At 38.9% G+C, this 17,074-nt stretch overlaps 1 long non-coding RNA gene across 1 annotated transcript; it reads right to left on the bottom strand.

Moving 5' to 3' along the window:
- Nucleotides 1-15,215: 15,215 nt before the first annotated feature.
- Nucleotides 15,216-16,055, bottom strand: LOC124397559. The gene is made up of 3 exons (XR_006927931.1): nucleotides 15,962-16,055; nucleotides 15,776-15,867; nucleotides 15,216-15,451 (listed from the first exon to the last, which is right to left on the bottom strand). It is a non-coding gene; the product is annotated as an uncharacterized LOC124397559 (long non-coding RNA).
- Between the last annotated feature and the right edge of the window lie 1,019 nt (nucleotides 16,056-17,074).

Genomic DNA, 17,074 nt, shown 5'->3' with positions numbered 1-17,074 from the left:
ACTTACAGAATCACATTTTCAACTCCTATAAAGCACATTCATTATATCACATACACGGCAAAACATGTAGGTTGTAGTGTCTCACCCCTGCACCCCGGGTTCGAGACCCGGTCAGGTGTGTGCCGGCCCCAAGCCCGGATAAATGGGGAGGAAGGGCATCCAGTGTAAAAACCAATACGTTCTCACTCCCAACTCGGCACATATGGACGCTTGTTCAGGATCCCCTGGAGTCACATTTTGACACACTGGGTATCCATTTAGCGTTTTTCAACGTGCAGGGATTCCCATAGACTTCTGTAGATCTCTGAAACGGAACCTGCGGCGAAGAATTTTGAAGTATTGGGGAATCAGACTGCAGTCCGTTTTGTGATATGAACGAGATCGGGTCTACGATAAATAAGAATAAAAAGAAAAGCTTGCTATAATTTAATTATGGCAGGGCTACTCAATCCAGGTCATGTTTTTTTTTTCCCACATTTTCTATCTCTAAAACTGCCTCTTTCTCACCAACTACCCTCACCACGTTTATTTATTTATTTATTTATTTATTTATTTATTTATTTATTAATAAATTCATCAGTGGCGCTGACGTCATTGTATAGAGATGCTCAATTGCGATTTTCCACTCGGTAAGTAGAACAGTTCATTAATATATTTGGGAACAATCCCTACAATTTACGGAACAAAAACTGTTCAATCAGGTCAAGAAGTTGTGTTTAGAGCTGTAGAAGTGAAAGGAAGCAGTGTTGTGATGCAGTAAATAACAGCAGACATTATAAAACTATAACTTGCTGCACCAAATGTGTAGTAGGCAGGCTAAGATAGATAATTACATTCAAGTTTGTTTATTTGTTTTTCCACATTTAATCGTGCTAGGAAATAGAGGCGATTGTATGATATTTGGAAATTGTGTGTTTTAAGTTACCAAAATGACAGTAGCACTTTAATACTTTAGCCATTTATAAATGTTCAGATAAAGAACAATGTTTCCAGATTGGTGTGCTTTCCAGTAATTGTTCACAAATCTATACAAATCTTAGCAATAACAATACAAATTTATTTTGACAATTAATTAATTAAAAAAAAAAAAAAAAAAACAATACTCTGGAGCATCACATATTTACAATATCTTCTTCTTCCGGCTGCTTCCATTAGGGGTCGCCACAGCGGATCATCCATCTCCATACCACCCTGTCCTCTACATCTGCCTCTTTTACACCAACTACCTGCATGTTTTCCCTCACCACATCCATGAACCTCCTCCTTGGCCTTCCTCTTTTCCTCCTACGTGGTGGGTCCATCCTCAGCATTCTTCTACCAATATAATTCATGTCCCTCCTCTGCACATATCCAAACCATCTCAATCTCGCCTCCCTCACCTTGTCACCAAAACATCCTACATGTGCTGTCCCTCTAATAAACTCATTTCTAATCTTATCCATCCTCGTCACTCCCAACGAAAACCTTATCTTCAGCTCTGCTACCTCCAGCTCCACCTCCTGTCTTTTACTCAATGCCACTGTCTCTAATCCATACAACATCACAGGTCTCACCACAGTCCTATAAACTTTTCCTTTCATTTTTGCAGATACCCTACTATCCCAATTAACTCATGTCACTCGTCTCCACCCACTCCACCCTGCCTGCACTCGTTTCTGCACTTCTCTAACACACTCTCCATTACTTTGCACTGGTACCTGAACTCCTCCACCTTTTCCAGCTCTTATCCATGCAACCGCACCACTAGGGAGCAGGATGAGAAGAGCCGGAAGAGGTGGAGGTATGCGATGGAGATAAGGGGAATGAAACTCAGTAGGAGTAAGACAAAGTACATGTATATGAATGAGAGGGAGGGCAGTGGCCCCACCTCTCCAGGCTCTTCTCATCCTGCTCCCTACTCTCAACACAAATCACAATATCATCCGCAAACATCATAGTCCAGGTTGACCTCGTCCGTCAACCTGTCCATCACCACTGCAAACAGGAAAGGGTTTGGACTATCCTTGAGGTAGTCCAACCCTCACCCTGAACCAGTCTGTCACATATTTCTCTGACACACCTGACTTCCTCATAAAATACCACAACTCCTCTCTTGGCACCCTGTCGTACGCCTTCTCTAAATCCAAAAATACACAATGCAATCCCTTCTGTCCTTCTCTATACTTCTCCATCAACATTCTCAAAGCAAATAAGGCATCTGTGGTGCTCTTCCTCGGCATGAAACCATACTGTTGCTCACAGATGGTCACCTCTTCTCTCAGCCTGGTTTCCACTACTCTTTCCCATAACTTCATGGGGTGACTGATCAATCTAATTCGCCTGTAGTGACTGCAAGACTGCACATCTCCTTTATGCCTAAAGATCAGTACCAGCACAAAATCCTGTTAAACAATCTGGTCAAAAACTCCACTGCTATCTTTCCGAAACATCTCCACGCTTCTACCGGTATGTCATCTGGTCCAACCGACTTTCCACTCTTCATCCTCTTAATCGCTGCTCTCACTTCCTCCTTACTAATCCTATCCACTTCCTGCTTCACTAACTCCACATCATCCAACCTTCTTTCGCTCTGATTTTCCACATTTATCAGCTGCTCAAAATACTCCCTCCACCTTCTCAACACACTCTCCTCACATTTCCCTCTCCATCCTTTACTGCTCTAACTTGCAGTACATCCTTCCCAGCTCGGTCTCTCCGCCTAGCCAATCGGTATAAACTTTTCTCCTTCCTTAGTGTCCAACCTCTCATACAGCTCCTCATACGCCTTTTCCTTGGCTTTCGTCACATCCCTCTTAACCTGTTGCCACATCTCCTTGTACTCCTGCCTACTTTTCTCATCACTCTGTCTATCCCACTTCTGTTTTGCCAACCTCTTTCTCCTTATGCTCTCCTGCACTTCCTCATTCCACCACCACGTCTCCTTGTCCTGCTTTCTTTTTCCAGATGTCACACCAAGTACTTTTCTAGCTGCCTCCATCATCACGCCAGCAGTAGTTGCCCAATCATCCAACACCTCCTTAACACCTTGAGCCTCTTTCTGACCTCTCCCTGAACCTCACACTACACTCTTCCTCCTTCAGTTTCCACCATCTTATTCTTCTTTCAGTCCTCACTCTCCTCCTCTTCTTCTTTGCCCCAAAACCATCCTACAGACCACCATCCGATGCTGGCTAGCTACACTATCCCCTGACCTTACACCTTACAGACTCCAATCAGGTTGCATCTCCTGCATAGCACATATTCCACCTGTGTTCACTTTCCTCCAGTCTTATACGTCACCTTATGATCCTCCTTCTTCTTAAAATAAGTGTTCACCACTGCCATTTCCTTACTTTTAGCAAAATCTACCACCATCTGCCCTTCCACATCCTCTCTTTAAAACCATACCTACCTATCACCTCCTCATCACCTCTGTTCCCTTCACCTACATGCCCATTAAAGTCTGCCACAATCACCAACCGTTCTTTCCTAGGTACACCATCTACCACTTTATCTAATTCACTCCAGAATCTTTCCTTCTCCTCCATCTCACAGCCCACCTGTGGAGGATAGGCACTGATGACATTTATCATCATCCCTTCAACTTCCACCTTCATGATCATCAACCTATCAGAAACTCTCTTCACCTCAACTACACTCTTACTGTACTCTTCCTTCAGAATCACCCCTACACCATTTCTCTTTCCATCCACACCATGATAAAACAGTTTAAACCCACCTCTAATGTTCCTGGCCTTACTCCCTTTCCACTTGGTCTCCTGAACACACAGCATATCTACCTTTCTCTTCTCCATCATATCAGCTACCTCTCTCCCTTTACCCGTCATAGTACCAACATTTAAAGTACCAACCCGAACCTCCACTCTCCTGCACTGCTCCTTTCCCTGCCGTCTCTGTAGACATCTTCCTCCTCTTGTTCTCCTCCTTCGGCCAACAGTAGCCCAATGTCCACCGGTACCCTGTCGGCTAACGATACCTGTAGCGGTCGTTGTTAACCCGGGCCTCAACTGATCCGGTATGAAATTCTCATTTGCGAGCCGCATATTTGATTTGGCACATATTTTACGCTGGATGCCCTTCCTAACGCAACCCTCCCCATTTACCCGGGCTTGGGACCGGCACTAAGAGTGCACTGGCTTGTGCATCCATAATGGCTGGGTTCATATTTACAATATATTAAAGCAAATTCAGCGTTCTTGTCTAAAGAAGGTTAGGTTGTAACTATGTTGTAAACTATTTTCTGTCTGTTATTTGGCACATGAAAATTTTATAAAAATCCCACCTGTCTAATCCCATTTCATCCCACATAGTACAATTTGAAACCATCACAAACTGCCCAATCTGCTAACACTAATAAAGAAAATAATGGTAAAAATGTAAGGAGTTCAATTCTGAATTCTAAAACTTTCTTTTTTCTCTCATCAAGTCCTTCAGATTTGCCAGTTTCCAACATTCCTCTAAATAAAAATAAAATAAAAATGTTGATCCCCTCAACTGCAACCCCCCTCCCACACAAAATAGCAAAAAGTGCTTTTAAAAGCCACCTCTGTCTTGTTAACATGCTCTCTCTCTCTCTCTCTCTCTCTCTCTCTCTCTCTCTCTCTCTCTCTCTCTCTCTCTCTCTCCCGCTCTCACTGTTTACATCTGTTGTTGTTGTTGTTGTATCTGACAGACTTTCTGTCTGTTCCTGCCCCTCACCATGATTGATAAATGAGAGAATTTATGCTGCTGGTTGAGCATCAAGAAATCAATGGTGAGCTCCAAAATCTTGATGACTTTGAGCTGCAGGGAGAGGAGGAAGCAGCACCAGTAAAAACACATGAACCAAGGGTACATTGGAGAAAAAGAGACAGTGATGGAAACATTGTCTATGCAAGACCAAGATCAAGCAAGACATGTTCTCCATAACCGAGATGCCATGACTCCAACAACTTTTGTTGTAGATAAGGCTCTTTCCCATTGTTGTAAGTTCATGTTTGTGTCTGGACAACATAAATATTATTTTAGGAATTGTTAGTCCTCATAAGCTTTACTATTTAAATATGCCTTTTTGTCTGTTGTTTGATATTCAATTCATGTGGATAATTCAGTTAGCTTTTTGAGCATCTCTGTATACTTTTTCAGCAAGGTACTTCAATACCATAGAATCGTTCCAATGTTATATTACTCAGTCAATCCAAATTGATCTTAATTCAAGTTGATCTTGTTCAGTTCGCCATGTGCCTGTGGAGGGTCCTGACAAAATTTGCGGTTATTCACCAGAGTCAGCCCAGGGAAGACTGTTGCTGTGATCACAATCAATGGTAAGTGTGTGAAGATAAAAATCAACCTCCATAAGTTTGGCACTGTATGTAAGATCTACACATGACTTTTGAGTAATGTTTAACAAGTATACAAAGTCATTTAAAAAAAGGTTGAAATAATCCAAGACCTGATAAATCATTTAAGGTTTACATTAAAGTGGAAATGTTTTAAATTTTTTCAGGACGATATGATCTAAGCAAGCCTGAGTTGAGTTGTGAGGCATGACAAGCCACTTGGGCTGCTGGAGTGGTCGAGCTAAATCAAAGTGACTACTGGCCTGCGACCCTTAACTTTGCCACAATTTATTTGTGGTAAATGGAATCCGCAAGCTATACCGTTTCAAAAATGCAGCTAGGTATACCAAAATTGTGTATAATGTCACACTGTTGAAACAATATTAATAAGAAGAAATATCAATTTAATGCGCATAGTAAAGTTAAATTAGATTAGAATGTATCATTCAATTTTGTCTACCTGTTCTGTATGTTTTTTTTTTGTTTTGTTTTTTTGTTTTTTTATAGAGCTGAAGGCCATCTTTGAAGACGTGTTTATAGCTAATGATGATGATGTGACGAGATTTGTGGACTACATTCACAAGGCATCCAAACATGTACTGTAAAATCGCAGATGATTAGACTTTATACAGGAGTACAATTGCCTCCAACTACAGATTTTGTTTACGAGAGTAAACTATTTTCTATATCATAGGTCAGTGGAAGCGGTGTTTGTGGAGGGGAGTGGTCAGCAGCCTGAGAGACCTCCCAAAGATTCTTAAAAGTAAGAATTTGTAATATATGCCCCATTTGTTTCTTGGAAAATGAACTCAAAACACAGTTCCAGTTCCATAGTTAAAAAAGAAGGTTATAAGTTGTTATTTCAGCCATCACAACTGTCAGATGATCTTTATTTTACTGTTAGTAAGAGTCTGCTTTTTTTGACTAGTGCATATTCCTATTTTTCTTGCCAGTGAACCAGTGACCTTAACCCTGAATCTAAAGTGTGTAATTAAATCTGTTTTTTGTTATTTTATAAATATAACCAATGTGTAGTCTCTTTTTTCACATAAATAGAAATACAACCAGTCTGTGATGGAAATGAAGTGCGTTATTGTAAGGCTAAGTATTTGTTACTTCTCATGGCTTGTTGTAGATGTAAAGTACTAGGCTGCAAAATACTTTTTACTGAGCATATAAAATACAACATTTTGGTATGAATAAAACTACCCAGTAGTTTACTCATATAGAATAAATACAGCCAAAATAATTGATGTTTTGTAACTTTTTGTAAAATTTTAATCATTAGATACAGTTATCTACAAAATAGATAGAAATGACCTCCACCAACTACAACACTAAATAAACATGAGTTTAATGAGTAATAATAATAAAAGGAATTTTTAGTCATATTGGAAATTCAGGTGCAGAAGCCTCTAATCCAGGTGGAATTATTTTGATAAAATGAGCATTTTTCTTAAGTCCCAATGTTTATGTTCAGTTTATTCACTTTAATTATTTAATATAATAAAAATAACATTTCATGCTATTAAATTGAAATTAATGGACAGAAAAAAGGAGCCTGAGAAAATGCCCATTTCAGAAGACAATTTTAAACACCACTTACAGGCTTTTGCATCTAAACACGTTAAATTAAATTTTAGGTCTTCATCCCTGGGCTGAGGAAAAACAACTGGTTGCTCTCAGGAGCTCAGTGAATTCCAGCAGGATGCCACCTGTGCAATAAGTTCAGTCATGAAATTTCCTCACTACTAAATATTCCACAGTAAACTGTTAAGGTTAACAAAGTGGAAGCGATTGGGAACGGCAGCAACTCAGCCACGAAGTGATAGAACATGTAAAACCACAGAGCGGGTCAGAGGATGCTAAAACAGATAGTGCACAATAGCTACAAACTCCAAACTTCATGTGGCCGTCAGATTAGCTCAAGAACAGTGCACAGAGAGCTTCAGCAAGTGCAATCCAAAGCATAGGATGCAGTGGTGTAAAGCATGCCAACACTGGACTCTAGAATAGTGAAGACTTGTTATCTAGAGTGACTAATTAGGCTTCACTGTGGTAATCCTATAGACTAGCCTGGTGTAGACAAGTGTAAAGTTTGGTGGCAGGGGATTTTTATGTGGGGTTGTTCTTAAATAGCTTCAGTGAACGAACACAATGCTTTAGCATACCAAGACATTTTGGACAGTTTCATGCTACCTACTTTGTCGGAACAGATTGGGGACGGCCCGTTCCTGTTCCAACATGACTGAGTACAAGTGCAGAAATCAAGATCCATAAAGACATGGATGAGTGAGTTTAGTGTGAAAGAATTGACTGTCCTGCACAAGAGTTCTGACTTCAACCCGATAGAACACATTTGGGATGAATTAGATCACAGACTGTAATCCAGGCCTTCTTGACCAACATCAGTGTCTGACCTCACAAATGCGCTTCTGAAGAAATGGTCAAAAATGATCACAAACACACTCTTAAACCTTGTGAAAAGCCTTCCCAGAAAAGATGAAGTTGTTGTAGCTGCAAAGTTTGGGCCAACATCAGATTAAATCCTATAGATTAAGAATTGGATGTTACTCAAGATCATTTACATGTAAAGGCAGTCGAGTGAATGCTTTTGAATATAGCGTATATAAACAGTCTGTAAAAAGCCAAAAAAAAAGCCAAGCAGCTTGGCAATTTCCCCGTAGCCCTTTCAGCCTTATAGAGGTGTACAATTTTTTTCGCTAGTGTCTTTGGACAGCTCTTTGGTCTTACCAATGTTAGTAGTTGGATTCTTACTGATTGTATGGGGTGGACAGGTGTCTTTATGCAGCTAACGACCTCAAACAGGTCCAACTAATTTAGGATAATAAATGTAGTGGAGGTGGACATTTTAAAGGCAGACTAACAGATCTTTGAGGGTCACAATTCTAGCTGATAGACAGGTGTTCATATACTTATTTGCCGCTGTATCATACAAATAAATAGTTTAAAAATCATATATTGTAACCTGGATCTTAAAGTATCCTCGCTCAACTAGATACTTAAATACGTACATAATAAAATTGTATGCAAATAACTTTTAGTAAAAGGCAATCGGTTTTAGTAAAATATGTAAATTTTAATAATCATTCTTATTAATAAACATATTCTATTTTAGGCTAAATGAAAAGAAATGGGAAATATGTAACACTAAATATATTTTTATATTTATATTTTGGTATTTATTCATGCATGGCATAGGAGACAGTTCATGTACACCAGGGGTGTCAAACTCAAATTCACAGTGTGCCAAAATTAAAAAATGGGACAAGGTCACCGGCCAAACTCAATATTTATTGAAAAATTTACTGCCACGGTGCATGTTTCCCGTCTCTCTAGATCTGTAATGTTTAACCTTTTTATATGGAAACAAACTTTAGTTTTGCAGAAACATTGACCCTGGAACAACCAAAATTTAATATTATAAACACATGAGAAATTAAATTTAAAATAAAACACATCAGTGGTATTCGTTTCTTATTATGTCTCTCTGTCTCTCTCTCTGTAGCCTATTGAATTCGTTTTTAATGACAGGGCAAAAACAGAACAACCAAAAAATAATAATCATTTCCAATAATAAAAAAAATTATAATAATAATTTAACAGCAATCATTTAGGGTTGATAGGTTTTTGATAAAGTAGGACTTTCTACAACTTATCCATTTTTTACAGTTTTTCATCAAATTATGAAAATAAAAATAAAAATATATATTTTCATTTCATTTTTTGTCAACACATCATTTATTATGTCCTGTGTAAAAACATTGGCAACAAATGCATGTTATAGGTGCAAATATAAAATGGTTTAAAAAACCGTTTTAGGTTCGTCCTGCGAGGCTGAGACTTGCGGAATCTCATTCATCTCAATCTCATTCATTAAAGCACAAACACGGTCTGGCCATACATGTAGGGCTGATAGGTTTTTGATGAATTAGGGCTTTCTACAACTTATTTATTCACTTTTTACAGTTTTTCATAAAATTATGATTAGGAAACTAAAAATTCATATTTTATAATAATTATATATTTTAACGAAAAACGTGCTATTGCGTAGGTTTGATTAGGACGTTCTACAACTGATTTGTTCACTTTTTGCAGTTTTTCATAAAATTATAATTAGGAATATGAAAATTCATTTTTTCATAATAACTATCATATTTTCACAAAAAAACGTGCTATTTTTGTAGTTTTAAAATGTTTTGACGAACTAGGAGTTTCAATAACTTTTTTTTTTTCACTTATCACAGTTTTTAATGAAATTATGAGTATTAATGTGAAAATTAATATTTTCTTAATAACTATCATGCTTTCACGAAGAAATTGCTATTTTTGTCATACTATCATTTATTATGTCTCATTTTATCATAAACATGTAAAAACGTAGTCAAATGCATGTGATATTTGCGAATATAAAATTATTCGAAAAACCATTTTCCTTTCATCCTGCGAGGCTGAGACTTGCGGAATCGCATTTATAGCTCGTACCATGCTCATTCATTACAGCACATACAAGGTTAGGCAGAACATGTAGTTTTAATAACCTTATTAAAATAGAAATATTAATGTTAATTAGCATAGTTTCATGAATAACTGCTAAAAAGTGCACCGTCACTTAGTGCACTTTTTAGCAGTTATTCATGAAACTATGACCGTAACACCACAGCGCAAGTAGTTGTAAGATCTAGCAATTAAATGAAGTAAACACTAAGTTCAATGAACAAATGAATAGCTAAATATGTTCAGTGTTCAAACCTTTGATAGCAGGAGAGTGGAGGTTCGGGTTGGTACTTTAAATGTTGGTACTATGACGGGTAAAGGGAGAGAGGTAGCTGATATGATGGAGAAGAGAAAGGTGACCAAGTGGAAAGGGAGTAAGGCCATGAATATTAGAGGTGGATTTAAAGTGTTTTATCATGTTGTGGATGGAAAGAGAAATGGTGTAGGGGTGATTCTGAAGGACGAGTACAGTAAGAGTGTAGTGGAGGTGAAGAGAGTTTCTGATAGTTTGATGATCATGAAGGTGGAAGTTGAAGGGATGATGATAAATGTCATCAGTGCCTATCCTCCACAGGTGGGCTGTGAGATGGAGGAGAAGAAAAGATTCTGGAGTGAATTAGATAAAGTGGTAGATGGTGTACCTAGGAAAGAACGGTTGGTGATTGTGGCAGACTTTAATGGGCATGTGAGTGAAGGGAACAGAGGTGATGGGTAGGTATGGTTTTAAGGAGAGAATGTGGAAGGGCAGATGGTGGTAGATTTTGCTAAAAGTAAGGGAATGGCACTTATTTTAAGAAGGAGGATCATAAGGTGACGTATAATAGTGGAGGAAAGTGCACACAGGTGTACTATGTGCTATGCAGGAGATGCAACCTGATTGGAGTCTGTAAGGTGTTGTCAAGGGATAGTGTAGCTAGACAGCATCGGATGGTGGTCTGTAAGGATGGTTTTGGGGCAAAGAAGAAGAGGAGGAGAGTGAGGAGTGAAAGAAGAATAAGATGGTGGAAACTGAAGGAGGAAGAGTGTGGTGTGAGGTTCAGGGAAGAGGTCAGAAAGAGGCTCAAGGTGTTAAGGATGTGTTGGATGATTGGGCAACTACTGCTGGCGTGATGATGGAGGCAGCTAGAAAAGTACTTGGTGTGACATCTGGAAAAAGAAAGCAAGACAAGGAGACGTGGTGGTGGAATGAGGAAGTGCAGGAGAGCATAAGGAGAAAGAGGTTGGCAAAACAGAAGTGGGATAGACAGAGTGATGAGAAAAGTAGGCAGGAGTACAAGGAGATGTTGCAGCAGGTTAAGAGGGATGTGGCGAAAGCCAAGGAAAAGGCGTATGAGGAGCTGTATGAGAGGTTGGACACTAAGGAAGGAGAAAAGGATTTATACCGATTGGCTAGGCAGAGGGACCGAGCTGGGAAGGATGTACTGCAAGTTAGAGCAGTAAAGGATGGCGAGGGAAATGTGAGAAGAGTGTTTGAGAAAATGGAGGGAGTATTTTGAGCAGCTGATAAATGTGGAAAATCAGAGCGAGAGAAGGTTGGATGATGTGGAGTTAGTGAAGCAGGAAGTGGATAGGATTAGTAAGGAGGAAGTGAGAGCAGCGATTAAGAGGATGAAGAGTGGAAAGTCGGTTGGACCAGATGACATAACGGTAGAAGCGTGGAGATGTTTAGGAGAGATGGCAGTGGAGTTTTTGACCAGATTATTTAACAGGATTTTGGAAGGTGAGCAGATGCCTGAGGAATGGAGAAGGAGTGTGCTGGTACCGATCTTTAAGCATAAAGGAGATGTGCAGTCTTGCCGTCACTACAGGGGAATTAAATTGATCAGTCACCCCATGAAGTTATGGGAAAGAGTAGTGGAAACCAGGCTGAGAGAAGAGGTGACCATCTGTGAGCAACAGTATGGTTTTATGCCGAGGAAGAGCACCACAGATGCCTTATTTGCTTTGAGAATGTTGTATAGAGAAGGACAGAAGGGACTGTATTGTGTATTTGTGGATTTAGAGAAGGCGTACGACAGGGTGCAAAGAGAGGAGTTGTGGTACTGTATGAGGAAGTCAGTGTGTATGTAACAAACTGGTTCAAGGTGAGGGTTGGGATGTAGTCCAACCCTTTTCCTGTTTGCAGTGGTGATGGACAGGTTGACGGACGAGGTCAACCTGGACTATGATGTTTGCGGATTATATTGTGATTTGTGGTGAGAGTAGGGAGCAGGATGAGAAGAGCCTGGAGAGGTGGGGCCACTGCTCTTTTCCCGTCCCATTGTGTGACACACAGTGACAAAGCTCACTCATCCATGGTAATATAGTTGTAAGATTTAGTAATTAAATAAAGTCAACACTAAGTTCAATGAACAAATGAATATCTAAATATGTTCAGTGTGCAAACCTTTGATATATATGAGAGCCAGGTTAAAATGTGGTATTTTACCACAATAAAACAGCTTTTATTTTTACTGACTGTTTATATACGCTATATTCAAAAGCATTCACTCGACTGCCTTCACATGAAAATGATCTTGAGTAACATCCAATTCTTAATCTATAGGATTTAATATGATGTTGGCCCAAACGTTGCAGCTACAACAACTTCATCTTTTCTGGGAAGGCTTTTCACAAGGTTTAAGAGTGTGTTTGTGATCATTTTTGACCATTTCTTCAGAAGCGCGTTTGTGAGGTCAGACACTTCTTGTTGGTCAAGAAGGCCTGGATTACAGTCTCTGCTCTAATTCATCCCAAATGTGTTCTATCGGGTTAAAGTCAGAACTCTTGTGCAGGACAGTCAATTCTTTCACACTAAACTCACTCATCCATGTCTTTATGGATCTTGATTTCTGCACTTGTACTCAGTCATGTTGGAACAGGAACGGGCCGTCCCCAATCTGTTCCGACAAAGTAGGTAGCATGAAACTGTCCAAAATGTCTTGGTATGCTGAAGCATTGTGTTCGTTCACTGAAGCTAAGGGGCCGAGCCCAATTATTTAAGAACAACCCCATATAAAAATCCCCCGCCACCAAACTTTACACTTGGCACAATGCAATCAGACACGTACAGTTCCCCTGGTAATCCCCAAACCAGGCTTGTTTATAGGATAGGACAGTGAAGCGTAATTAGTCACTCTAGATAACAAGTCTTCACTATTCTATAGTCCAGTGTTGGCATGCTTTACACCACTGCATCCTATGCTTTGCATTGCACTTGCTGATGTAAGGCTTGGATGCAGCTGCTTGACCATGAAGCTCTCTGTGCACTGTTCTTGAGCTAATCTGACGGCCACATGAAGTTTGGAGTTTGTAGCTATTGACTCTGCAGAAAGTTGATGACCTCTGTGCACTATGTGTTTTAGCATCCTCTGACCCGCTCTGTGGTTTTTACATGTTCTATCACTTCATGGCTGAGTTGCTGCCGTTCCCAATCGCTTCCACTTTGTTATAACACCTTTAACAGTTTACTGTGGAATATTTAGTAGTGAGGAAATTTCATGACTGAACTTATTGCACAGGCGGCATCCTGCCAAGGTACCATGCTGGAATTCACTGAGCTCCTGAGAGCAACCCATTCTTTCACAGTCTGCAGTCTGTATAATTGGAACAACTGAATAGCAAAACAGCAATAAATGAACTTGAATTTAGTGTTGGGAAATAAGGCTTCCTCCTTTTCATAATAGATTTCTTTGTCTTGCTTGTCCTTATTATAATCTGCTTATTCCATGTCAACTGTTATAAAGTACCCTAATCTAGAACAAAGGCATGTGGCCAGTTGGTTTTCCTCAGCCCAGGGATGAATACCTAAAATGTAATTTAACGTGTTTAGATGCAAAAGCCTGTAAGTGGTGTTTAAAATTGTCTTTTGAAATGCATTTTCTCAGGCTCCTTTGTTCTGTCCATTAATTCCAATTTAATAGCATAAAATAGGTTATTTTTATTGCCATTAAAGTGAATAAACTGAACATAAACATTGAGACTTAAGAAAAATGCTCATTTTATAAAAATAATTTCACCTGGATTAGAGGGTACTGCACCTGAATTTCCAATATGACTGAAATTTCCTTTTATTATTATTACTCATTAAACTCATGTTTATTTAGTGTTGTAGTTGGTGGAGGTCATTTCTATCTATTTTGTAGACAACTGTATCTAATGATTAAAATTTTACAAAAAGTTACAAAACATCAATTCTTTTGGCTGTATTTATTCTATATGAGTAATCTACTGGGTAGTTTTATTCATACCAAAATGTTGTATTTTATAAGCTCAGTAAAAAGTATTTTGCAGCCTAGTACTTTACATCTACAACAAGCCATGAGAAGTAACAAATCATCTAGAGTACAAGTACCTGAAATCTATACTTTAGTACAGTACAATACTTAGCCTTACAATAACGCACTTCATTTCCATCACAGACTGGTTGTATTTCTATTTATGTGAAAAAAGAGACTACACATTGGTTATATTTATAAAATGACAAAAAACAGATTTAATTACACACTTTAGATTCAGGGTTAAGGGGACTGGTTCACTGGCAAGAAAAAAGGTTTTCACATTACAGTTCATCATCAGATTTTTCGAAGTCACTGTCATAGTCATCAACTGATTTCTCGCGATTTGTTTAAAAGGTTGATGTTCTCTGCTCCAGACAAAACATGAAGGTAACAGTCTCTTGCTTGCACCCTTATATCTCTGATTTTACATTGCTTTCTGTAGATGAGGCGCTGCAGACCTTTCAAACCTTCTTCACTTAGGCCACATTGCGAATCTTCAAAAGAAGAACAAAATAACATTAAGCCTCCATTAGAAACCTTATAACCAATCATCATTGTTATGTTTATTAGGGCTTTTTGCTTTAATGATTAGACAGAACATGTCCTATGTATTTATAGGAATATGCACTAGTCAAAAAAGCAGACTCTTACTAACAGTAAAATAAAGATCATCTGACAGTTTTGGTGGCTGAAATAACAACTTATAACCTTCTTTTTTAACTATGGAACTGGAACTGTGTTTTGAGTTCATTTTCCAAGAAACAAATGGGGCATATATTACAAATTCTTACTTTTTAGACTCTCGCTGGCAAACAAGCAGGACAGTTCTCGGAGGGTCTCAGCGCGAGTTGAAAGGAATTTCCAACGTTGTTTCATTTCTGCAACAACAATTTTCTGCTCCTCCTGAAGTCGCCTTAGTGACATGATGATGTCAAAGGCAGAAAAATTGTTGTCCTTAAACTTTTTGTCCTTAAATCAAGGACTGTGTCTGGAATGTATGAGAAAAAATTACGTCATATGGGGATGCAGAATAACATTTGCGGCATTTTGGCTGATGTGTCATTATGTAAAAGAATTGTCAGAAGACTAGTGTACATACCACTGTGTGGTAGCTGCCATGACCAAGCTGTCTTACCAGACACAGAGTTTCTGTTTTTGGAACCATTATGTTGTATTTCTCCACAAATGATGTCAGGATCTCCTTCTCTTCCCTGATCTCGCGACGGATCCTGGCACGACCTTTGTTGCCATCTGTATCTTTATAGAGACGCTGGGAACGCCTCTTAAAACTCGCCAACAGCACCTAAATTCTGCTGGCCAAAGCATCAACATCATTTGTAGTGGTTGTTGTTGTTGCTGAGAAGAAATTACAACAAGAGAAACAATTACAACTAAATGTATTACTATTAACACAGATAGTATATAAAAAAAAAAAATCTTCAATATACAGGGTTAATTAAAAAAGAATGAACAGATTTCATTACGCAATATTTTATTAAAGAAAAGCCAAGCCACAAGTATTAAATTCACAATCCACTTAGATAACTCAAGGTCGTTCCATAAAGATGCTTGAGAACTGAAGCAATGAGTCATTATATTGGTTCATTCGTTTTGAATAACTCTGTAGAGCTTCAAAATAAATGACGCATTACTGAGCATCTAGCACTGATTCTATCTTACCTTCTGATATTGGCGGCTCAGTGCGGTGGCCAAATTGTTAAACTTTGCTTGATTCCAGCGCATGGCCATGAGAGTCAGCATGTCTGTGCGCCCTGCAAACACAGAAAATTGGCGGCTGGAATATGCATTACCATATTCCCCCTGTAATGATGTAACAAGTGGTCCGTTATAGAAGGTCATTTTTACCTGCTTTAGTGTTTTGTGGTCACTGCAATCCTGGAGAGAAACGCATTGCACTGTTCCACCTCCTCTCCTAGTGTTAAACCATCCCCATCCTGATATGCTCCACTCCATTTTACATGATTAGGAATGAAAATAATAATATAATGCTGAGAAAGTTTTGATATTCATTTGCAGATTTTATCAATCTCATAGCAAAGTTCACCTACTTCGCACTTATAATCATGGGCTTTGGCATGGAATACTGATGGCATGGAATACTCATGTTAAGAAGGTGTTGGAGCTCTTTCGGCAGCTTTTTGCAATTCTTTGGAGGTAGGGCCAATATTTGCAGGTCACATCCATACCAAAAAATTATTTTGCCTACTAGTCAACCGTTTTGCAGGTACAGGGATAAGCAAAATTTCCCTGTACATATTTAACGCATAGAGTAACACTCCACGCCGACACACCGCAAGCTCCATTTCCTCCTTGTCTACCTTGCTTGCAGATCTTTAGGAGGTCTCTCTGGCTGCTGGCCACTCCCCTCCACAAACACCTCTTCCTCTGACATAGAAAATATTTGACTCTCGTAAACAAAATCTGTAGTTGGAGGCAATTGTACTCCTGTATAAAGTCTAATCATCTGCGATTACAGTACATGTTTGGATGCCTTGTGAATGTAGTCCACAAATCTCGTCACATCATCATCATTAGCTATAAACACGTCTTCAAAGATGGCCTGCTCTTCAGCTCTATAAAAAAACAAAAAAACAAAACAAAAAAAACAAAACATACAGAACAGGTACACAAAATTGAATGATACATTCTAATCTAATTTAACTTTACTATGCGCATTAAATTGATATTTCTTCTTATTAATATTGTTTCAACAGTGTGACATTATACACAATTTTGGTATACCTAGCTGCATTTTTGAAACGGTAAAGCTTGCGGATTCCATTTACTATAAATAAATTGTGGCAAAGTTAAGGGTTGCAGGCCAGTAGTCACTTTGATTTAGCTCGACCACTCCAGCAGCCCAAGTGGCTTGTCATGCCTCACAACTTAACTCAGGCTTGCTTAGATCATATCGTCCTGAAAAAATTTAAAACATTTCCACTTTAATGTAAACCCTAA

Source organism: Silurus meridionalis, chromosome 15 (genome assembly GCF_014805685.1).
Source record: "Silurus meridionalis isolate SWU-2019-XX chromosome 15, ASM1480568v1, whole genome shotgun sequence".
Taxonomy (NCBI): Eukaryota; Metazoa; Chordata; class Actinopteri; order Siluriformes; family Siluridae; genus Silurus; species Silurus meridionalis.
The sequence above is the reverse complement of the archived record's forward strand: the minus strand, read 5'-3'. Positions and strand labels throughout refer to the sequence as shown.